Genomic DNA, 25,183 nt, shown 5'->3' with positions numbered 1-25,183 from the left:
ATTAAACCTACAGTCGAGGTTCATTATAAGCCTTATGGATGCAAGTCTGTCCTATCCACAAATTGGACGTAAGTCCCACAATCCACAAATTGCAAATCAGTCATTAAGATGAGCAGACTCCAAAGGAGAATGAATGGCATAGTTAAATACAGTTTTTCAAGGAAGATTTTGGCAGTGAATGGCTGTCATCAACCATCTTACCACATTCTCCTCCCCACATTAAGATGATCCTTCAAGGAACTGTATGCTGACAAGTGAATTGAAATTCTTAATATGCTGGCACATGCATTTCACCACATCTAGTCTGTAAGGCTATACTGTATGCCAGAAAAGATCAACTCACCGGTACGACTGGCCCCTGCAACAAAATCTAGCCTACCAGTTATAATCCTTTCCCTTAGTACCTACTTCTACTACTCCTCTCAATTCTAAAAGGCCCTGTTTTCTTCCTCATCTGACCAGTGCATGTAGGTACTTCATCACCTTGTAAGGTCTTTTATTTGACCACTCTCAGCCTTAGAGAGACAGCTTATAGTTTAGGTGCAAAATCTGACCATTACTGAAACAGAAAAAAAGAAAAGAAAGAAAGAAAAAGGCAACCTAATATGGTACTCTCTTACTCTCCCCTACTTAACAGCATGGGTATTCTACTATACTTTGACTTTTTTTTTTTTTGGTGAACAGGTAATGTAGAGAAAGAACCTAGGTCACAGGAGTGTTCAAGGGGAATTTAAAAATGAACAAGCTTTGGATTCAATGATCTATACTGTAAAAAAGGATGATTGCCAGGCATGAGCAAACTTAACGCTCAGAAATCCTTATAGGATTGACGGCAAATATGCAGGAAGTCACCAGATTGAAGGTCAAACTAACTACAGCTGGACCTGTATCCTGACTATTCCAATTTTTGCATGAAAAGGAGATAATGACCAAGCTGAAATAAGGAAATGAGCTTATTTTAAGTAAAAAACAGTCAATGAAATAAACAAAAACTAAAGCCTAAATTATTTTTCTCCAGCTTCTCTCATTTAGATGTCTCAGAGGCTCCTCAAACTCAAGAAGTATAAAATAGAACCCATTATGCTCACCACCCCTTCCTCCTGAAAGCAAATAACACCAAGGCAGATGAATAAAGTGTGGGAGAAACTAGCAAAAAAGTACAGGGTCAGGTTGTCCAGAAGAGGACCCAGGATCTAAACAAAAATCTTGTTTAAAGATTTTTAGTTGATCTGCCCTTGCTAGGGGCATGAAAAAAATTTTTTTTTTTTCGGCTCAGCTTAAACTTGCTCTCAGGAACACTGAGTGGTATCACCATCTGTCCAGTCTCCCAAGCCAGAAACCTAGGCATCATCCTTGACTCCTTCCTTTCCCTTAGTCTGCATGTCTAATGAATAACCCAGGCCTGTCAGTACTATACAGTGAGCACATCTCGAATCCATGGTTTTCAAAGTGTAATCCCTAGACCAGTGGCATCAGCATCCCCAGAGAACTTGTTAGAAATGTAAATTATTGCACCCCACCCCTGGCCTACTGAAACAGAAACTCAGGAGTAGGGTTCAGCATTTGTGTTTTAACAAGCCCCCCAAGTGATTCTTGTGCTTGCTCAGGTTTGAGAAGTGCTGTTCAAATCTATCCCTCCATCATTATCCCATTGCTAATTACCACCTGGCCTTCGTCATGTCTTATCTGGACTATGGCAACAGTCTCCTAACTGGTTTCTTGGCTTTCAGTCTTGCCCCCTCCCTACCTGCCTTTCATACTATCACCAGTGTGAACCCTCTAAATCACAAATGTGATTATTAAAATCCTTCCATAGTTGCTCCTTGTCTATAGCAGTGACTTTTAAATGGTGTTCCTAGGCAGTCTTTTTTCAAGGATTTCTCTTAAACAAGATAGAGGCTCAGTGGGCAGTACACCAGACTTCAAATTTCACAAACAGTATTAAAAAACCACTGATCTACAAGAAAAAAAGAAGATGCTTCTTAGTAGGAAATAGGCCACAGAAATACCTCTTCATTTGTCCCCAGCCTTATCTCTTCTCATGCCCACCTTCCATATCACCCTCTAGCTGGACAGAATGATTGCAGTGTCTCTAAGAGACCAGGCTATTTGATGCTTCTATGTCATTTTCTTTCTTTTTTTTTTTTTTTTTTTGCTTAGAATATCTCCTTATCTTGACTATTTGTCTATCTGATAATGCCAAGTCACCTTCCCTACTCCCCACCGGTAGGCACTTTCAGACTTGGCTCCAGTATTACCAGCATCACCTCCCCCATGAAGCCTTTCCTGTTGCCTGTTCCCCATCCCCCTACCAGATAGAATTGATTGCTCCCCTTTATACCCTTATCATGGCAATATAAGTAGGGGGAACAGTTCTTACCCTTCATTGAGCATTTATTACATTACATGCCAGACATTGTGCCAAGTACTTAATGTGGTATGTGTAAGGCCATTTAAACTTCACAAACACTCTATGATATAGACACAATTATTATCCCCATTTTAGAGGTGAGGAGACTGAGGTTTAGAGAGACTATACTTAATCTACTTGCCTCAATTGTATAGCCAATATGTGGCAGAATTGGATCATCTCATGTACTTAAACTCCAAAGCATATACACTTAACCTCTACACCACAGGGACCAGGCTAGTTAATACACATGAGTCAGGTAAGCAAGGAATAAGACAACAGGGAGTGGCAGACACTACAGAGCTGAAGGGATCACACTTAAGCTATAAATACAGAAAAAAAAAGAGGGAGAGGAGAGATGATTCTGGCTATTCAGGTTATCCTGGTCATCCTGTTTCACATTATACTCAATTCCCAACTTTATGCTTGTCATAAAATCCATGACAGGATAATTTATTGGGAAAGTAGTGTCTGTCTCATTCTCAATGCTTTAGGTGTTCTGTAAAAGGAGAAACACAATTTTCCACTTCTCAGCTATCAACAAATCTTGTATTCTGATTATCAAGGTGGCGGGGCGCAAGGGGAGGAGAGGAAGGGGCACGAGTGGTCCATAGAAGAAGTAGGAATGAGCAATGAATTCTCCCTGAGACTGGGGGTGGGGATGACGGGGGGGGGTGACAGAGAGAAGTCAGGCTTTCCAGGGACCTCACAAATCACTGGACTTCTGATGGAGAGGCTAGATGTGGCTATTCAGGAGGAATGGTCACCAGACAAATATCCCTGTGCTCCCAGATCAACATGAACCACATCTTTCAGCAACTACAACTGGCTAACAACTAGAGGGTCCTCCCCAAATTTTCCGCACTGGGTAAGCGCCTCTGTATTTGTTTCCTTTTGCTGCTGTGACAGATTATCACCAATTTGGTGGCTTAAAACAATACAAACTTATTTTCTTATAGTTCCATAGGCCAGATATCCAAAATGGGTCTCCATGAATCAAAATCAAAGTGTCAACAGGACTGTATTTCTCTCAGAGACTCTAGGTGTAATCCATTTATTTGCTCTTTCCAAGTTCTAGAGGCCACCTCCATTCCTTGGTTTGTGGCCCTATCCATGTATCTTCAAAGCCAACAATGTTGGACCCAGTCCTTCTGTTGCTGCCATCTTTCTGGTTCTCTCTCTTCTACCTCCCTCTTTCACTTTTAAGAGCTTTTGTGGTTACATTGGGCCCACCTCAATAACTACAGTAATTTCCCTACCTTCAAGTTAGCTAGTTAGCAAGCTTAATTTCATTTGCCACCTTAATTTCTCTTTGCCATGTAATCTAACATATTCATAAAAGCCAAAAACCAAACCTATTTCTGTTGAGTCAATTCCGACTCATAGCGACCCTGTAGGACAGAGTAGAACCACCCCATAGGGTTTCCCACGACTGCTGGTGGATTCAAACTGCCAACCTTTTGGTTAGCAGCCAAGCTCTTAACCACTGCGCCACCAGGGCTCCATATCCACAGGTTCCAAGAATTAGGACATGGGTATCTTTGTGGGGCCATTCTGCCTATCGTGCCCAGTGATTCCTGTCCATATTTTTTTTGCGGGGGGGGGGCGTTATGAGATTACATCTTGTTGCCATAGTGAGTAGGCTCTGACAGGTGAATTCTTTTAAATTTAGAAAAATAATATGAATGCCGCAAGCAAATGAATTCCTATGCACTCCACAGCTGCAACACTTGATTATTTTATTTCTCTGTGTATAGGTCACTTTCCACTTCTCCTCCAAGGGCTCATGAGCGGGAATCATGTCCCTTATTTATTTTTGGTTCCTTAGGACCTAGCATCGTGCCTGGCACATTCTAGAGACTTATTAAATGTATCTCAGAGTAATAAATGGATGAAAAGTGCTACTTCTGGAAAACACCATTGGTAGAACTGTATTTGTAACTAAGCTCAGAGCTACACATATCTCCAAAATGAAGCTAGTGCTAAAAAAGAGTGGGGGGAGGAAGCTGAACATACACTATTTAAAAAATCCATTTAAAATAGATGTCAGAGGCATTTTTTATTATTATTTCTAAATTGGATCATTCATCAGTGAAATAAGGAGCAAAAGAAAGGGAACTGCTCCCCTAAACCATATGAATTCTTACTTATATTTCATTTCAAATCAATAAGGTGAAAGTCACTTCTACAATATTATGATTCATGAACTTCATTTACCGCTCGTTCTTTGAGTTTGATCAGAATAGCCATCTTTATATAGTACTGGAATTGTTGATATTTTACTGCATTACCAAATCTCATTATTATGTATTAAACGATATTATTTATGGTCTCTAATCTGATGTGAGACAGGAAAATTATTGAAAGCTTGGCACCTCAGGAATAGGGCATTTTATGGGGATGAAGAACTGACTAGGAAGAGTCAATGGTCCTCAGCTGCCCCTCAGATCATTAACTCCAAGTGGTTATTTGCTCCCAGGCACTGTCCTGTGCCCAGGTTGTTATTGCTGTGATATGTAGATGAAGGAGAATATATTTTAAATGCTTTAATATGAACTTAATGCTCATGAAGGGTGCCAGATTGAAAGCATTGGAGTCTGAAGTCATCGGATTTTGCACTTGGCTGGTTCCAGGGTACGGTGAGATGCTTGACCTTCAATGACCACCTTGCAAGAGGGAGAAAGTATGCAGTTTGTTCAACTTCAAGAGACAGACTGAGCAGTAACAGAGCAGTATCCCAAAGTTAAGCATTTTTGTCAGGAAGGAAAATTTGAGACGACTTAACTAAACTTCTATTTGAATCCATTTACTATAAAGTCAATACTGGTGTGTGTGTGTGTGTTTGTGTGTATGCTTGTACGGGAAGGTGTTAGATAAACAACTGGTTTAAGTTAAAAAAAATAAATAAACATCCTATTACCAACTCACTAAACCACTTAAACTAGCAGCAATCTTTTTTAACTATTGTGTGTATTCCAATTTAATCAACATGCTCTACTCCTTATTGCACGCTTCAGAGAGTCCTTAATTTTCGAAGAATCATAGAATGTTGAAGCAGGAAGAAAGTTGGAGCAACTCAGCCCAAACTTTTTATTGCAAATATGAGAAAACCAAGGCTCAGAGTGAAGAAGTGACTGGAGGAGGATGATGTTACTAGGATAAGACTGGGAGTAGATCCGGGGTTTTCTGATTTACAGCCAAGGGCCTTTCTACTATACCATGTTGTCTCCCTAAGGGGGGGGGGGGGATTAGCTGCTCTTTGAACCTTTTAAATATTCAGCGCCAAATATTTTCATAAGTGTGTGTTCTTTTGTCCTGTTACACATTTTTGAGCATTCTGATCTGTTCATTCACATTGGGTTAGTAGGACTACCATTTGCCACAAATTTAAGCTTTCCGAATATGAAAAAAAAATCTTTCAGTTAATATTACACAACTGGCAGACTCACAATTTCCAAATTAAGAAAATCCTTTTCACAAATGATACAATATGTAAAAATCTGGATTTCCTTCTTCAGAAAGTTTTTTTTTTTTAATCTATCATTTTATTTTCCAATCTTACTTTTCTTTTTCCCCCTATATGAATCTGAACTTTTTGGCAATAGTACTCCTTTAAAAGCAGTAACTCCAGAAGAATAACAAATAGAACTATGTCAAAACTGACAAACCCATTTTAAAATCCCATTACAGGTTAATCTCAGTTAATTGAAACCCAATTAACAAAACCTTTAATGAGAAATGTACCCTTTTTATTTTGGAAGATCGATGTAGATTTCAAGATTTCATTTTTTATGTACTTTAAATGAAGGCATCAAGGGATGCCACAGATTCCAATCATCCCTTTGATTTTTTTTATAAATTGAAATGAGAACTCATATTAGAATAACGACTCTTAGTACTACCAGATACAGTTACCAAAGGAGAAAAATCAATGCTTTCTACTCCCTACTTACTAAGGCCTGTACGTTGAACAATATTTTTAATTAATCTCCCCCTTCTTGCCACATTTTCTCATGTATTCCAACTAGCACAGGGCTAAATCTAGTACCAAACACTTTCACAATATTCCGGTTGAATTGTATCTACACTGGCTTGTTTATCAGAAGAAAAGCCACAATGACCTTCGTTCAGTAGTCGCTGAATAAATATTTATTGAGTATATGGGCTGATAGCTGGATAGATGAAAAAACCAAACCCATTGCTTTCAAGTCAATTCAGACTCATACCGGCCCTATAGGACAGGGTAGAACTGCCTCACGGAAATCCAAGGAGCGCCTGGTGGATTCAAATTGCTGACCTTTTGGCTAGCAGCCACACCTCTTAACCACTATGCCACCGGGGTTTCCAGGTAGATGAAAGGATAGATAAACAAATGAATTTACCTATTTAATAAATAAATGAATTAAGTACCTTTCCTAAAGATCAAAACATTCACTTAAGGAGAAAAATATTTGTCAATAAAATCTTTCAAAGGGAAATATTTGTTCCATGGACACAGAAAAATGCTACGTCTATTTGCAGTCAGTGAGAAATACAGTGAAAGCTGTGAGAGCTGGAACTCGATGGCACTGCCTTGTTTTTCCGGGTCTTGCAAGTTTTCTGCATGGACAGGGTGCAGTCTTACCACTTTTCTATCTCTCACTGTTACTGGAAAATACTTGAGTTTTCCTTCTCTGACAGGTTTCCACCTTATACAGGTTCTGACTTTTGCAGGTTTGCTCTACTAGCTGGTTGTGCAAACATCCTATTGGTCATTGCTGTTCTCACTCACTCTGCAGATGTTCCCATTGGCCAAGGAATCTCACTGGTTTTAGTAGTTGTATAGGGAAAAGGTCACGGAATTACTCAAACAAACACTAAGGCCAGCCCATATATTTCGTTTTGCAAAGATTCTCCAACAATTTCCGGGTACACACATGAGTTTGTCTATACAATGGCCAAATAGGTTTTAAGAAATTTAAAACAATGCATTTTATTTTGATGGCACTCAAGAAATATGACCAATTATATCACTGGAACATTCCATTCTTTTCACATTATGCAGTTATGTGTTCAATTCCCAAAGTAAATTTCAGCGTAGAATGCACATACCTTGATAGATCCAGAAGTTATGGGAATCAAAAAGGAGACAGCTGAATAAAGTTCACCCTTGTAAATTCCTGTAAACAAATTAGGCCAAATTATCCTTCAACCATATATACAAGCAGTCCAAAGCAGTCCTTACATGGGGGAAAGAGATACATATGGGGTAGGGGTGGGAGTTGTGAAAATAAGACAGTTCATTTTGCAATTCACAAGGGGTAAAGAGGTCTTAAAAAAAAAAAGGGTCTACTTGAAACTTTAAACAATTAGATTAACTATGCTGCTAATAGAGAATTTCTTAATTATAGAAGAGTATACTCAGGGGACTATAGAACCTGTACCCACTCTACAAACGCCCTCCCAATTTAGTAATTCCCCTCAATGCACTACTCATTTTGACAGGAAATGCCCACAATTTCAAGAAGTTTTCACCACTGTAAACAATGTATAATAATTTTTATTTCTTACATTATGTAAATAGTCCTTTACAGTTTACAGAAACCTTTCCTATACACATTTTATTTGATTCTCAAAACAATCCCATCGTAAGATTAGGAAACTGAGGTCCAGAGAGGTCAAATGGTTTCACAAAGTCACATACCTGATTAGTGGCAGAGCCAGGACTAGAATCCACGTCCCCTCACTTTTTGTTCATTCCTCTTTCCAATGTCTCACACGACTTCCTCTATTTAACAAATCATTATCAAACTGACGAGAAAACATGTCTTCCATGTGCCCTGCTTGGTACTACCAAGCACTAGAGCAGGAGGGGTGCTATTAGATGATGATCCCCGCTAAAAAGCTGGTACCAAAACTCTTAAAAATAGGCACACGCTTTGGTCCAATTATTGCACATTTATATATTTATAAAGAAATTATTTTAGATGTATCCACCACCATCAGCATCCACTGCCAGTGGTTGATTCCGACTCATAGCGACCATATAGGACCAAGTAGAACTGCCCTATAGGGTTTCCAAGGCTGTAATCTTTACGGAAGCAGACTGCCACATCTTCCTCCCATGGAGCAGCTGGTGGGTTCGAACCTCTGACCTTTTGGTTAGCAGCTGGGCAATTTAACCACTGTGTCACCAGGGCTCCTTACAGATGTATGCCTAGGGGTATACCTAAGGACTTTTCATGACTTTTTTATAACAGTAAATACTGAAAACTGCTTAAATGCCTAATAATCAGAGCTTCATTAAGTAAATGAAGGAACAACCATATGATGGATTACTAAGCACCCATTAAATATGATATGGGAACTGTTAGGAGGTTAATTGTCACTTCCTATAATTTCTACCTCTTGCTTTAATTTTCTGCTTCTCAATTATACTCTGGAGGAGTGGATGGAGGGAAGATTATAATGTTTTTCTTTATACATATTTTTTTCACCTCTTTCTCTACGTATGTATGTTATTGTTGCTAGGTGCCATCAAGTCGGTTCCGACTCATAGTGGCCCTATAGGACAGAGTAGAACTGCCCGATAGAGTTTCCAAGGAGCGCCTGGCGGGTTCGGACTGCAGACGTTTTGGTTAGCAGCCGCAGCTCTTAACCACTAGGCCGCCACAGTTTCCATCTATATGTATATGTGTGTGTGTATATATATATATATATATACACATATATATTTATCTATGAGGCACTGGTGGCACAGTGGTTAGCAGCCTTTTGGTCAGCAGCCGAGCTCTTAACCACTACACGACCAGGGTTCCACATACAATATATATGGCACTGGTGGAGCAGTGGTTAAAAGCTCTGCTGCCAACCAAAGGTCAGCAGTTCAAATCTACCAGCCTCTCCTTGGAAACCCTATGGGGAAGTTCTACTTTATCCTATAGGGTTGCTATGAGTCAGAATTCATTCGAGGACAATGGTTTTTGGTTACATATATCTGTATATGTATATAAAATATATTATGTATTGTATTTTAATTGACATAAAGGCGTTCATAATATATTGATAAATGATCAAAAAGCACATTATAAATTAATTACATTATATATACTATATAATATAGTATATATAATTACATTATAAATTAATTCCAGTTTTGAAAAAAGATATATGTGTGTGTTGTGTGTATGTGTTAAATATAAGAAGCCCTGGTGATGCAAACAGTTAAGCACTCGGCTGCTAACTGAAAGGCTGGCAGTTCAAACCCACCCAGCCACTCTGAGAAAGACCTAGTGATCGGCTCCTATAAAGATTATAGCTATGAAAACTCAAGGGAGCAGTTCTACTCTGTCGTGTGGGGTCACTATGAGTCAAAATCGACTCCATGGCACCTAACAACCACAACATGTAAAATACACATCCAAATGTTTAAAACACTGACCATATGGGGAAGTGATTATTCTTTCTCTTTTTAAAGCTATCCTCTTCCTGGATATCTGCATTTTTTATTTTTTCTATAATGAACATATATTTAAAAAAAAAAAGGTTGTTGTTGAATTGGTGTATGGTCTGCTGTGTATATTCTCAACAACAAAAATAAACTAAATTATTAAAAAAAAAAAAAAACAGTTGCCGTGGAATCGATTCTGACTCACGGCAACCTCATGTGTGTGTTCCATATGGTTTTCAGTGACTGACTTTTCAGAAGTAGATCACCAGGCATTTCTTGTGAGGCACCTCTGGGCGGACTCCAACCACCACCCTTTCTTTAGGGGCTGAGCGCATTGACCATTCGCACCCCCCAGGGACTTTGAACATATGTTACTCATATATAAAAAAGTTTATATATTTGAAAGCCTTTCAAAGTTCCAATGTGGTGAATTAAAAGCAAAAGATAAAGGAAAACTTTAAACATTCCAATATTTTATGACTGGCACTTCATTAACCTTATGGCTCCAATTTATCAATCAAGTAATTCCAAAACCTATTATTTTTTTTTATATCTGAGGCAAAATCTCAGTAGTAAGGGCAGAAGATTTAAATTTTCTACACAGTAAATCAAGATATATGACAATCCCTAAACGCAAATTTTTAAAATGAAGGTCAAGAACATCGTTGTCACCTTTGAGAAAGATCACCAAAGTGACCTTGAAATGATAATAGAGTATCATATTATTACTAATGATCTCCACATCCAGTGCACTATATATAAACCATTCATAATGGTCTGAAGTGGCGCTCTTGATTAGTTGCAATCTAATTGCCTGATGTGCATTTTTCATCAGTTAACATTGCTCAAAAAAGACATAGTTCTGCTCGAGTGTTCCTGTAGTTCCGTAATAGTGCTAAGTTGGAATCTTTCATGGGAAGACATTTCAGAAATTACTTAGAACCACACCATAAAAAATATTTCTGGCTCTTTTGCCACATACACCAGAGCAAGTCTGTGGAAACTGGCTTCATATCTCTCAGGCTGATTCTGTAATGAGGCTAGCAAAAAAAAAAAAATGCTTTAAAAAATAAATAGGCCTATCTGCAGCTTTTTGCCTTGGTGAGATACACAGGGGCCTGGGAAGCAAAGGGTCTTTAAAATGAGATAGCTCTTCTCTGCTCACTTCTCAATTAACTTCAAGCTGGCGCCTGCAGGAGTATATCACCCCATTTATGATTAGAGGAGGACAGTTCACACGTTGATCTATATACGATACCCTAGGTTACTTGCCATCATCTACCAGTTCCCAGCATGTACCACTTCCCTCATCCTTTCCCTTTCTAGTCCACTCAATAATTCGTTTCCAAAAAGAACTTGTTGTCTGGCTTAATACTGCGTGTGGGCTAACTATGCTTTAAGAAAAAAAAAATGTTAAAAATGCTTAACAGGACCATCATGGGACTCAACTAAACAATGCATACCAAAGGCAAGAACAGCAGAAGCCCCCAATGTTAGAAATGCATCTCACAGAACTGGCTGTTGGTTTTGGAGATAGGGTAGATCCTGCAAGCAGAGTCCTAGACTCAAATCTGGACAGCTCAGTAAGGGATCATCTAGTCCAGACTTTAATTAGTGCCACTGTCTCTTGTTTGGTCCTACCTGGACAATAATATTCCACAGTTCTCAGCCTCTTAAAACAAAACTAACAGCTGAGATTTACTATGGAAATGAAATGCATAAATTGGAGGTGAGTAGAAGAGGATCTGAAAGGTTCAAAATGTTCAGGTTAAAAAAATGCATATATATGAATATGCGTATATGTATAAAAAGGCATATATGTGTGTATGAACAGATATCTTTCTCAGATATATTTAAAAAGTATAATTTTTATTGGTTTAATAAGTGAGACAAATTTTTATTTGTTTTTTAATAATCACCCAATTATTTACCAGTTATTATAACCATAATACCTATATTAACACTTTTTATTTTCAAGGGACCTTGGGCTGCATATAGGTCACACTTCATTTTAGTAATGAGTATATCTTTACGTATTGCCACAAATGATTTGAAACTCCTAATGTTACTTTTCTAATGGGACGTTTATTCAAAGACCTTGTAGAGAATAATTGTGTTAATAACAGAGACAGTTTCCCCATTACAATGATCAGTGCTCTCAGACAATTAATGCTACACACTCTGTATTGTCACTTTCTTCCTCAGGGCCTAGAGAACTTCTAAGTGTACATTATCGGAAGCGGGTTTCTTTTTTTTTCTGGCAATATGGGCATTTCTAATGATGAGACCTGCCAAAACTTGTCAATGCTATTTTTCTTCTTTTCCATTAGAGGTGACTGCTGCTGAATAGCCAAGTAATCTATAGTCTAACTTCACTTAATTGTTTTTACTACATGACATGAAGAAATATAGTGAGTAATCACTTCTGTTTTGCATGAGGCAAACTGCTAGTGCATCCCAGAGCAGTACGAAGAAGCTTTAACTTGCCTTAAAGTGCCCTGAACATCCTGTTCAAATCCTGACAGAATAAACTCAGCCCTCCTTGATTCTCCAGTGAGCAAAGACTAAATGGGATCTGTGGATCCTCATTACTTTCCCTGTCTATACCAGAAACCAAAACCAAATGAGTTGCTGTGGACTCAGACTCACGACGACCCCATGTGTTGCTGAGTAGAACTGTGCTCCCCAGTGTTTCCAAGGCTGTGCTGTAGACTCCTTCAAAACAAAGCAACCAGAGAGCAGTAGATGCCACTTGCGTTTGGTATATACCTCTCCCTCCAACATCATCTCTCAAGGAGAATGGAGTTATTCTTGTTATTACCTAAACCTCACTTCCAAGGTGGCAATATTTATTTGTGTGCTTCTTGTTTCCTCTTTCTTTGTTTAACAAATGTATTTCTGTCCGACAATTAAAGTTATACTAATTATTATAGAAAATCTGGAAAACACAGAAAGTATAAAGGAAAAAAAATCACGTAACATTCACCTCACCCAGAGATAAGATTTTTTTTTTAGCACTTTTGTGCATCTTTTTCCAGTCTTTTTTTTTTTTCCTATGTATTGGGTATACATAATATTGTATCATGCTTTGTCACTTATACTATAACATAAAAGTTTTCCTTTTATCATAAAATATTACATTGTCTAGATGTATCACAAATCACTTAGCAATTCCCTTGTTGAATACGCAGGTTTCTTCATGTTTTTTTTTTTTTTTACATAATTACAAATAATACTTGGTGAAAATCTTTGCAAATAAGCTTTTTTCTGCACTTTACATTATTTCATTAGGACAAATTCCCAGAAGTAGAATGAATGGGTCAAATGGTGTGAGCACTTTTAAGGTTTTTGCTGCAAAGTGCCAAATCTGTACCAACTAACATTCCATCTTGCCCTTATTATTCATCATTTATTCAACAAATATTTATTAAGCACCTACTAAGTGTCAGGCGTTGTGCTAGGTGATAGGGATGCAATGGTGAACAAAACAGACACAAGTCCAAGTCCTCTTGGAGCTAATCTTCTAATGGAGTTGATAAATGATAAACTAAAAAAAAATGCAATATAATTCCTGATAAACCAAAAACTCACTGCCCTTGAGTTGATTCCGACTCATAGCGACCCTATAAGACAGAGTAGAACTGCCCAATAGGGTTTCCAAGGAGCTCCTGGTGGATTCCAACTGCAGACCTTTTGGTTAGCAGCCGAACTCTTAACCATTACGCCACCAGGGTTTCCAATTCCAGATAGTGATGAGTAATATGAAGAAAAACAGAAGATAAGGGGATAGAAAAGGAGAAGTAGGAAAACCTCCTGGATGAGGGATTATTTGATCAAAGATATGAATGAGGTGAGAAAGTAAGCCTGTAGAAATTTTGAAGAAAAATCATTTCAGGCAGCAGAAATAGCAACGTGCAAAAGTCCTGAAAGAAATAGGCTTGGGAATGTTTAAGAAACAAAATGGAGGGTGGTGTGACTAGACTGTCGTGAGCAAGGGTTGGTGCAGGGGAAAAATGGTAAGACATGCGGTCCAACGAATAGTCAGGGACCAGATCATGTAGGGCCTTGTGAGCCACAGTAAAGATTTTTTACATTACGTGTGATGAGAGGCTCACAATTGGAAAGCCGAGAGAAGGAAAATAACAATTTTTTATTTATGTTTTAAAAGGATCACCCTGGTTGCTGTGTGGAAAACAGATTATATGGGGACAAAAGTGGATACAAGAACATCAATTAGGAGGCTATTTCAGTAGTCTAGGTGAGAGATAATGGTGGTTTGGTCTAGGGTGTTAATGATAAATAAGAGAAAAATTATTCAGACAGAGGATATAGTTCGAATGTAAGGTCAACAAAATTTCTTAAATTAGTTGATATCGGGTATGAAAAAAGAGGAATCAAGTGTAACTCTAAGATTTGAGATTTGAGCAACTGCACTATTATCTTCCAAAAAAAAAGCAAACAAAATACCCTTGCATTTATTATTTCTAATTTGCATTTATTTGATTTACTGAAGATTAAAACTTTTTCCACATTTATTGACCATTCCTATTTCCTGTTTTTTGTGAATTTTCTTGTCCTGCCTTGCCCAGGATAGCATTTATAAAAGCCTTTTCTCCCTTAGTTTCTATTTCATTATTTCCTGGTTTGCTTCCTACCTCTTTGACTTTATTTTCTCTCTCTTAATGGTTCCTCTTATTTCGTCAACCTATCAAGTTCAGTGTTTCTCAAGATTTCGTCTTTGTTTCTCTTATTCCTCTATATATACTCCTTAGGTGAACTGATCTTCCTATTGCTATGATTTCAACTACTACACTGACTGAGGGCACCCAGATCTGTATCCCCAGACCTGATCTCTAAATCTGTAATTTCCATCTGTCAACAACAACCTCCATCTGGATGTCTGGATAGTTCCTTGAATTAAATAAATTCAAACCTGACATCATTATCCCCACCAAAACAGACTTTTTCTTCTGTGTTCCTTACATTGCTTAATGCATTACCTAGTTTCCCAAGCCAAGGGCCTCTGAGTCACATCTTCCTCTTTCTCAGTCCCTAAATGTAAACAATTTCCAGGTCCCATTGATATTACGTCATGAGTGAGCATCAAATTTGTATTCTCTCCATCCTTGTTGTTGCTACCTTAGTTCAATATCATACCCTCATAATTGCTCACAGTTACAACAGAGCCTCTTAATTTGTCTTTCTGCTACTACTCTTAATCCACTTCAATCCATCCTCCATATTGGTGTCATCTTTCTAAAACCCAATGTTGGTGTCCCTCCCCACTTTAAAGTCATCTGATGGTTCGCAAATGAGTTCAAGGTAAAGTCTAAATGTCTTACTATGGTGTACAAAACCATTCAGAGTCTGGCTCCAACCAATCTCTCCCATCTCATCTTTTGCCACTTCATAACACTTACTCTACATATTCGATTGAGTGAATGGGCAGAAATTTTGTCATTTTGATAGGGAAAAAATAAATTGTGATTTCCATAAACTTCAAGGCAGTGGTCTAATAGCTCTTAACCACTGGGCCACCAGGGCTCCATAGAAGGAATTAAAATAAGACATGATCCCTGATCTCTGTTCCCCACACCTGGATAGGAACTAAAATGGCATTCTATTTTTCTGGGTTGGTATTCTCCATTGCTAATTTAATCTTACACCCTTTCAAAATCATTTCACTATGTGGAATATGGTTCTACATATTCTCTGCCTAAAAAATTCTTAGTCATACTTTAAGAACCAGTTCAAATGTTATACCTTTTATGAAGCAATATCTACCTTTGGGCTTCCAGAGCACTCTAATTATTCTTCTACTAGAGCATGTGTTGCAATGTCAGAATGTGCTTATATGTCTGTCTCCCTCATCAATGGTGAGATGTCTTTGTATCAGTGGGTATACAGAGGTATTCGAAAGTGGCTGAATGAATGAATGAAGAATGGGCAGATAAAGATTTCCCTTCATGAAGGTTATTCTGTGATGTATAACCAAAACAGAGTAATGCTGAAGTCTCTAGTAAAATAAGAGGCCGGACCATGATACCTGAAGGGTCTTTGTTGAAAACACTTGAGACTTCAAGATCGATTTCCCTAGAGCTCTATGTAAACGTTGGTGGGGGGTTGTTTTGTTTCCCCTTTTTCAACAACAATGCAGTACCAACTATTTTGCTAAATGTCTGGGACAAGTGTTCTTTCACTATGTCTATTGCTGTTTTACAAAAAATTTTCTTAAGCATGTTTTACAAAAATATATTGTTAAAAACTTTCCCTTCTGTGTTAAATTACCCTTAAAATATTTCCCTTGCACTGAATTCTAATTGTTTACATGAAAATTACCTCACTTTCACAAGTTGTCCAATGTTTCATCATGGCAGTGTCTCAAATAGGAGAAAAGAACAAAACAAAGGAGAAAAGGTAGCACCCTTGTGTTATCACTTCATGGATTCCAAACCAAAAATAAATGGTGTCACACCTAAGTGTTGACTAAACATGAAAGATAAATCACAAATGCACTAACAATGTATGAATACATGGACAGAGTAAATTCATAATAATTCCAAACCAGGAAATCAGTGCGTCATTTTAGCTCCTACTCAAAATAATTTAAAGAATGTATAAGCCAAAAACAATATAAAGAATAATATTTCACATTATGTTTGTAATTCTTTAAGAAAGATATAAGAATTGGTCAGGTTCAGAAGAAGAGTAAGAATGATCACTTCCAATGTTCTAATAAGTCCCCCAGAGCTTATTTCCTTTCTCATAAACCTGTATACTACCTCATTCCTTGGAAATGGGGGCGGACAGAGAGTGAGAAGTCAGAGTGATTTTATTGATATTTCAAGGTATAAGCGTTTCTCAAGTCTAAGCAATAGGTATCAATTGGCCAACCAACTGCACAGCCTTCTTCCTTAGAGGTTACTAGATCTCATTAGCGAAATTAATACCATCTTCCCGAAAGGAGTTTCTCTATTTGACTTGCTTAGCAATTCCGTCAAAGCTTCCCTACATTGCTTAAAGCTCTAAACATATAATGAGCACAGTCACAGAAACATATTCATTTGAAGAACGGAGTAAGCAAATAGGTGATGTACTTGTATGCTTCTATAAATAACGCTGGGAAAATCTATGCCAAAAGGTACACATACCTTTTAATAAATATTATTTAAGAAAAAAAATTCTATCCCCATCCCCACACACACAAACACAAACACATTTTTGAGTTGGTTAATAGAGCAGAAGATCACACATCAATATCATTCAAATGCTAGCAATTAAGCAGAGCAGCTTTAAAAACAAAAACCATTAATGGCAAAGGAAGGGTAATGTGCAGAGTAGAAATTCAAAATGTTGATCAGAAACATTTTGTTGATAGGAATTGAGTTCGCTAGGAACATAGCCAACATTTCTGGTTTAGAAGGCTTCCAGCCACTGGGTGGTTGTAGTGTATTTATACACCTCTATATTTAAACACAGGTGGTAATTAGCAAGATTAAGACACCTTTAATAAGGCATCATCATAGGTGCAAAGGATGTGTAGCATAAGATGAGTTCATTATCAATAACTTTCCTGAATTAATCATCTCTTAGGACATTTAATTTTAAATGTACCTGAAAAAAAAAACCTGGATTATTGAGATAGGCCATCTGCAGTATCTTTTTCTAATTTCTCTGAACAACTGGAGAGTTTTCTTAAAATGTCTATATGCAACTGGGACACAGGGATTGCAATATCTAATAAACCAATTGTCCCTCTAATTCGGTACCTTCTCTTTGACAGGTGTCTAAACCAGATTGAAGCATTGGAGGTAATGCACACACTTATAAAAAACCAAACCAAAAAAATCCACCAATTTTACAAAACCATACAACAGAGAAATTTTCTCCTTGACCTTAACCAGTGATCAGACCTTCCGTGAAGTATACAAACTCATACCCATATACTTTTATTTTGGTTGCTTTAAAAACCCTCATTCATATAAAAAAAAAATAGGCCACTAAAAATACTGAAATGTAATTCCAAAAATTAACATGAAAATGAATTTCCTTTGAAATAACCAGATAGGAATTCTACTGACAATTAAAGGTATATATCTTGATCAGCATCTTGAATATTTACAGTGCCGACTGGACAGCACTGGGGTTGGGTTTAGCTAAATGGCAAAACAATTGAAAAGTAAATATATGGTAATTTCAAAAAGGGAAACGGAGGCTATGACTTCATAAACACTGAGCATTTGTATGGACAATGAAAAATTTAGTCATCAGATATTTGAAGTCATCCAGATGATTGAATTTTTTTCATTGTTCATCCAAATGCCAAGCATTTGTTGAAAGGCCAGAGGAAATCAACCTGACACAAAAAATGCAAATGTTAGAAAATCTCTACGTTCTACAGTAGTGATTGACTTTTTCATGTTCGACTCATAATTTGTATCACACAGATAAAGTTCAAATAACAAAAATAAACCAGTTCACAAGGTATATGCAAACCAACACCCAACAAGTCTATACTGATATCTTCAACATTCCCTACAATGCATATATTACCTCTCCGAAACTTTAAAGCCACTATCTCATTTGATCATTAATAATTCTGTCTGGGTTATTTACTTATTTATGTTTTTTTTAGTCACCTTAAAAGCACAAAAAATAGAATATAAAAACAGAAAAATGTATCTATAAACACACACACATTCTTTTTTTCATTACCAAAATCTTTTCAGGGAATTGCTCTTTCTTAGCCATAGTGCAGAAATTCATTTAAAGCTATAAATCCACCGAAAAAATACTAGTTTCTCAGGACCTATAGATGGTATTGTAGAAAGCTTAATATGCATTGCAACTGAGCTTATAGAGTTTGTAAGTCCAAAATTCAATTCCATAAGTTATAACCAACCACAAAAAGGTTACAACACAATATGAGAAAAATTAAAAAGCAATTTCCTCATTGTTGACTACTTATCAACTGACAAACTTAGTCACCTAAATTAAAACAATCAGTATGTTTCATGGTGGCTGGAAAAATGAGCATTTTACAGATTTCAAATAAATGTATTCAAATCCATTTGGTCTCTGTAATTAAAAAAAAATGGGACAGAGATGTTTTAATAAAATTGTTTTTATATTTGAAAAGGAAAAATTACCAATCCTACGGGAAAATTTAAGCATCATTTATATTTAATTTTACTGTGATCGCTAACTAGGTTTCTTCAAAGTCTACAAAGTCATAATTTGAAAGAACATATTTTCTTAATGCAATAGCTGTTACAAAACTATTTTACAGCTGTGGATATCCTCACAGAACACAAAAGCTCTAGCACATGCGTAAACATCAACAGGAATGCACAAAACAAACTTCTATCTCTGTGATTATTTTTTAAAAATTGCTTGAGTAAGGACAAAGGGCTGCAGTAAGGTCTTCAGAAAATGACAAGAGATGACACTGATTTTTGTTCTGCTTAATCATTTATTTCTCACAAGTTCAATTCCCCAGCCTTTTACAGTTACTTTCAGGAACCAACAGGCTGGCATGAAATTAAATTAGCAAGCAGGTTCTCATTCTGAATTAGTGACTCCCAGCTGTCTGTCCCATCAGGTTTCCATGGCAGTAGAAGAATCGGTGGAAATGAAGGTATAGGAAATTGTAAGAAGGTGAGAAGGTGTTGAAAATGCCGGAGTGTTTCTGTTTTTGTAATTGTTGGGATGCAAGCAACATCTTCTTATACATTTCATAGAAGACTGTAGATGCAGTATGTTATTCAGTTCGCTATGCACATATAGAAGTCAAAGAATGTTTAAGATACTCTACATGTATTTTCACGTTTTATTTCATTTTTCTTTCTTTTCTGACAAAGAGAAATATTAAGATCCATCAGCCTGTTAAATGACTCCGAAACATCCAGAGACTAAGTAAAAAATTCTCTCAACCAACCAGATGTTTGTTTGTATCACCCCAAACAGCTGGATGGTTGACGGAACTTTTCACTCACATATTTGGGTGTCACTTAGATACAGCCATAGAGACCTGTCATAAGTACCCAGAAAAAAGATTAATCTTGGCACATACCTACCATAAACGCAGATATGAAGGCTCTGAGTAAGAGCTTCACAGAGGAAGATCCACTGATATAAAGAGATTATTTAACACAGTTTCTTGTGTCCATTTTCCAATTAACTTCTTCACTCACGCAGTTAGAGTAGGGCAGGGGCAGAGAACCCAAGATTTCAAAATCATGACATCACATTAAAAACATCGTCCAAGAGGTAGTGGTTAGTTGGCATATATGCATGTTTCACCATATGCTATTGTTTACCTAAAGTGGAGGCTTAGACAGGAAGTAAAATTCAGAATAAATATATTTTTTTAAGTTGTAAATTATTCAAGATCATACTTTCAGGTCAAGAAATGAGTTGTGAAGTTACATAAGAATTTAATTGGCTTTATTTATTGGACTCTACCTTAAAAGTAAAAATATTTACTGTTTCTAATTAAAACTAGTTTGGTTACAGAATGTACAGAAATTTTACCAGTACAATTGATGGAAACGGTGTTAAACAATAATTTTCAGTTTATGCCATCATATTTCTTCCAATTTCCTCATCCCTATTTTTTCATGGGTTCCAAATGTAAGCAATTTCATTGGTCTTGCTGAATTGTACCACAGCACGTCTAGAAAACTACAAAATCTCTCTACATTATATAAATTGTCATAACAGAGCACCACATACTGAAGAAGACGCCTACGGTTGGGCCATGAAGGTTGTTAGGTAGAATTGAAAGCTGTGTGGAGCCTTTTATAGCATTTACCTGCTCCAACTAAGCACAGTTTTAGCTGGTTCTATTTGATATTTTTCTTTTCTCAGTTCTAAAAATCAATGGAAAACAGAAAGGAATAGAAATAGTATATTAAGCCCGGATTCAGAATAACGTTTTACCTTCTAGGAGAAGGAAAAAAAAATTAGTAATTTCCATTCAAAATAGTGATCTAATCTAATACTCAGAATCTGAATGATTTAAAGCAAGCTATATATTTTTTTTATCATATATGGGAACTGAGGAACTGTTTTGAAATTTGGTTCCTAATCATTTTTATAATCAGCAGCTACATTTCCAGCTAAGGGTGTATGCTGTTGATCTCAATTGTTAAATACTATCTCTTATAATATATTTCATCATTTCATCTGCCTGTAGTTGTGCTAGGGATCCAGTTCAAACCTTTGTTCCAAATGGTGGGCGATGGGAAGTTTTTCATTTTTTTTAGGATGTCTGGATTATTACTTTTGACATTAAAACTGATGATTTCAAGAAATATATATAATTTTAATGAAATGATCATATATGTTTTCTATGCAATGCTTGGTGTCCACATGAGATTGCGTCTAAGCATGTGTGTGTGTACGTGTGTGTGCAAACAAATGTGACGACTCTAAGAAAAAAATATTCTCTGAAAGAGTAATCACTGAGTCAGATATTTGAAATACTGGTCCTTTTTTGATCTCAGGTCATTCAGTAAGTAAGTACATAGACAAGTAGATAGATATTAATAAATTAACTTGGTTGGGAAAACCAAAGGGAATTTATTAATCATTTATATCAAACACTTGATTACTATACTTAAATCGAAAACTGATGGGCTTGCCCGGAAAAGCAAGTTTCAAACAAAAATTACAGGAATTCTAACTGCCTACAATTAGAATTCTAACATAAAATGGGAAATTTTTTTCTGCAATGTTTATTAACACTGAACCTGCTTACCACTTCCAAATTTTAAAGACTTTCATGGAAATAAAGTTCCATTAAGTCTCCTGTTTTCAGGAGCAACACATCAAAAGGATATTTTGCAGTGTAGCAACTTAAAGTAATATTGCACAGAATAAACTTGAATGCTGGACTATTCTGCTTCAACAAGAATCTTTGTGTTAAAGGCATGAGAAAGGAACAGTGATTATGATTACGAGCATATATCCGCGTTACTGACACAGATCAGAGCCGAACTGAGACACGGAGACCTTTAGGTGATTCAGACTTCAAATTAGGCCTTTCGATTAGATGATCGTTATATATCATCTGATTTTATTTCGTAACACACCTATGTGATTATTTGGAAGCTTACTTCATCACCCTCACAGCTCAATGATGCTGCAAAACATTCTTTTTTTCAGCCCTGCTGTATATTTTGTCAAATGACATGACCGTTCCTAATTCATAACTAGGGCCTATAACAAATGGCAATTACTAATTCATGTGTTCAAAACTACTTGTTTTCTCCTGTGTGTCAGGCATTGCTCTAGGCACTGTACTTTATTAGTTTTATTAAGCAAATATTAACATTTACTCATAGAGTGTTTTCCAGAAACACCTGTTTTTTCCAAAACATTCTGGGGGACAACCTGAAAACTTTCCAATAACATTTAGAGAGTGGATTACTTTTAGACGTTACCTGAACCTTTTCAAATCCATCTTGTGACCTTCTTTTATTATTCCTAAAATGTTCCAACATTACTTTGCCAAACATGAAAGCTCTTAACTAGCCTTAAAAGAACTTTGCAATAGTAGATTATTAAAACACATCACAAATCTTAGGAACTTGGGCAAAACTGGCAAAACGGAGATTCTGCTTTTCCAGTTACTTGTTTTAAGTGTCAGGCTGCACCTTATGAAAATTAATTTTTCCCCCACCTTGCAAGCATGAAGAGCAAGGGGTGGAGGGAGACCAAGTAAGCAAATGCTGGTAATCAGGAAGCAGAAGTTAAAGCTGTAGCTCACCTTTTCATTTAAAAAAATTTTTAAAAGCCTTTCCCTGTTAGGTTATACTCTTTCTTGGCAGCACTGGAGTTGCCAGTTCAGAAGGCTTCAGACTAGGAATATGGACTGGGATATTTCAGCCAAAAGATAATACTGGAGCAGACATTTGCAATGTCTTCCCCAAACAGTAGCAGTGATTTATTCTCACAGTACAGTACACCTAGCTTGTTAATTTTAATCACAGAACAGCAATCTAAAATTCAAGAGAGCTGCCTATGAAGCTTAGTTACCACAAACACGATCAATTAGGTGTTAACCTAACAGTACCTATTAGAATCCACTGGGCTATTTCGTTTCCTATTGGTTTCTAAAATTGAATGGCCATTAATTTCCCTTCTGTGGCACCAGGAACTTATCTTTGTATTTTTTCGGGCCACCTCAGTGTTAGCAACCCAGGAAAAAAATGAGAAAGTTTAGGGCGTCTCCTGACCATTTGCTCCGTATTGAAGACGTAGAGTTTTTTCCACCCATATTAGCATATTCCCAGTACCAGTGGTTGCAGATCGGCTAAACCCAAAGCCGCCTAGGGCGAGTACGGAGTACGAGCTGCAAACCGTACCAGCCCCCGCCCGTACTCTCCCAGTGGCAAAAGAGACGTCGAGACATCTACTAGTAGGGTGAGATCGTCTGTCTCCGCAATTGTAAACAACCGGCTGCAATGGGTTCGCCGAAATGTTTAAAATACACTCCTGACTGCAAACATATCCATTCACCAAGCCGCGCTAACAGCCTCGCCTTCTCCACCTCTAGGAAAAGCACCCTACAAACTGACTTGGCAATCAGCCCCTTATGGAAGGGGGTGGGGGGGGGGCTGTAAGGTTACATTTCTCCAGGCGTGCCTAGCTGATGCTTGGCGCTCGGCAGGAGATGTGTTGGCCGCTGCTGGATCCCAGTGACCAGAGCGAAGTGCGAAAACCCACAAACCCGCGCACCTGTGCGCGTGGTTAAAGCCAACACCGACGGATCCCACAGCAACGACTGCCGCGTAAAAACTGTCTCTTTTGACAAAGATTGGGGTATAACAGGGAGGACGCATCGGGTTGGGCCCCCGACGTGGTAGGTTGGAAGACGGTCCTGGAGTCACCACCACCCTCAACCTGGGCTCCCTGAGTGAGGTTCAAAGAGGAATTCAGAAGCAGACAGGTACTAAAGTGCGTCCTAGCCCCTGGGCATCTTCTCTCAGGGAAACTGCGGGAGCTGGACCCGGGCGGCCGAGCCCCGGGGCGGACGCTGCAGGTGGGAGGGATGCTGGGCGAGAGGCGCCCCTTCTCTCTTCTCGGACCGAAACCCCCTCCCTGAGCTTCCAGGTCCACTTGTTAGAGCGCCAGGGCTCTGAGCTAGAGCCCAGGCGAGGGGCACCCCTCTCGGAACCGGCGGAGTTGACTGGCAAGAGTGCCACCCGAGGAGCCCAAGGAGCCCTCCTCGAAGGGCAGCGCCTCCAGGGGCCGCTGGAAGCCTGAACTGCGGCCAAGGAAGACCTCCCATCTCCGTCGGGCGGTCCAGAGCCCTAGGGCCAGCGAAGACCGCGGGTGGAAGGAGGCAGAAGCTTTGCCACCTCGGGCAGGGCTCCCAGAGCGGACGCAGCCGGCCGCTTACAGCCAAGAGCCGCCATCCGCCGCCTGCAGCCTCCGGGCGAAGTTCGCTAGGAGTCCTTGGGGTGGGAGGTGAAGGGTGGTTGGTGGGAGCAAGTGGGAAAGAGGTGAGGGCCCGGAGAAACGCACCTACCTAGTCCAGAAGCAAGTTTCGCTAGCGTCCCCAGGTGCAGCCCTCCGCCCCCTCTCCAGGTGCTCAGCCCAGCCGGGCGCTGCCGGTGCCGGGGAGTTGGGGTGCCTTGGCCGACTCCTGAGGGAAGCGACTGTAAATCCACATTACTGTTCGAGCTGCGGATCAGGCCCCCGCATCGCTTTCCTCTGGTGGTGGTGGCGGTGCTCTCAGCCGGTGGCCGCCGAGGGCAGGAACCGAACCTGGCTCCTCCGGCGCCAGCGGGCGACCGCTGCCGGGAAGGTGTCTGCGCCTGGGGTCGTATGTGTGTGCGAGTGAGAGAGGTGCGTGTGCGCGCGCGTGTGTCTGTGTGAGTGTGTGTGCGTGTGAGTGCGAGCAGAAGGGGTAAGCTCAGCCCCCAGGGCACTCGGAGGGTAACTCCGGGCTGAGCCCGAGCCCGCCGCGCTCCTGGCTGCTGGGCGTCTGCACCGCTGATGGCTGCGCTGATGTTGCCGTGGCCGCCGCCGCCGCGCTCTAAGGCTGGTCGCGGTGGTGCAAAAAATGTTTCTCCGCTACTCGAGACCAAAAAACCTGCCCTGTCTACTGAGCATGCCCGGTTTGACAGCTCCACAGCTGAGGGTTTTTTTTTTTTTTTTTCCTTTTTCCCCAAGACTCCAGGTTTTAGCCGCAGCTGAGACGGGGAGGGCGGGAGGTGGAGGGGTGAAAGTGGGGGAGGAGCAGGAGGATGAGGATTGAAGGAGCAGGTAGCGGGCAGAGGAAGGAAAGTCGAGGTTGTGGAAGCTCAGGGTGTTAGAGAATGGGCAGAGAGAAG

General features: G+C 38.9%; 1 protein-coding gene across 7 annotated transcripts in view; it reads right to left on the bottom strand.

The window, feature by feature from the left end:
- TENM1 (teneurin transmembrane protein 1) overlaps nt 1-24,889 on the bottom strand; it is an 893,898-nt gene extending 869,009 nt beyond the window's left edge. For 4 of the 7 annotated variants that reach the window (XM_049871605.1, XM_049871611.1, XM_049871613.1 and 1 more), the window contains exon 1: nt 7,502-7,535. The gene's annotated coding sequence lies outside the window, so the exon portion shown is untranslated. Of the gene's footprint in view, nt 1-7,501; nt 7,554-24,375 lie in introns of those variants that run through there. The other 3 variants (XM_049871612.1, XM_049871606.1, XM_049871609.1) reach the window with 3 other exon arrangements.
- Nucleotides 24,890-25,183: the final 294 nt, after the last annotated feature.

Source organism: Elephas maximus, chromosome X (assembly GCF_024166365.1).
Source record: "Elephas maximus indicus isolate mEleMax1 chromosome X, mEleMax1 primary haplotype, whole genome shotgun sequence".
NCBI lineage: Eukaryota > Metazoa > Chordata > Mammalia > Proboscidea > Elephantidae > Elephas > Elephas maximus.
The sequence above is the reverse complement of the archived record's forward strand: the minus strand, read 5'-3'. Positions and strand labels throughout refer to the sequence as shown.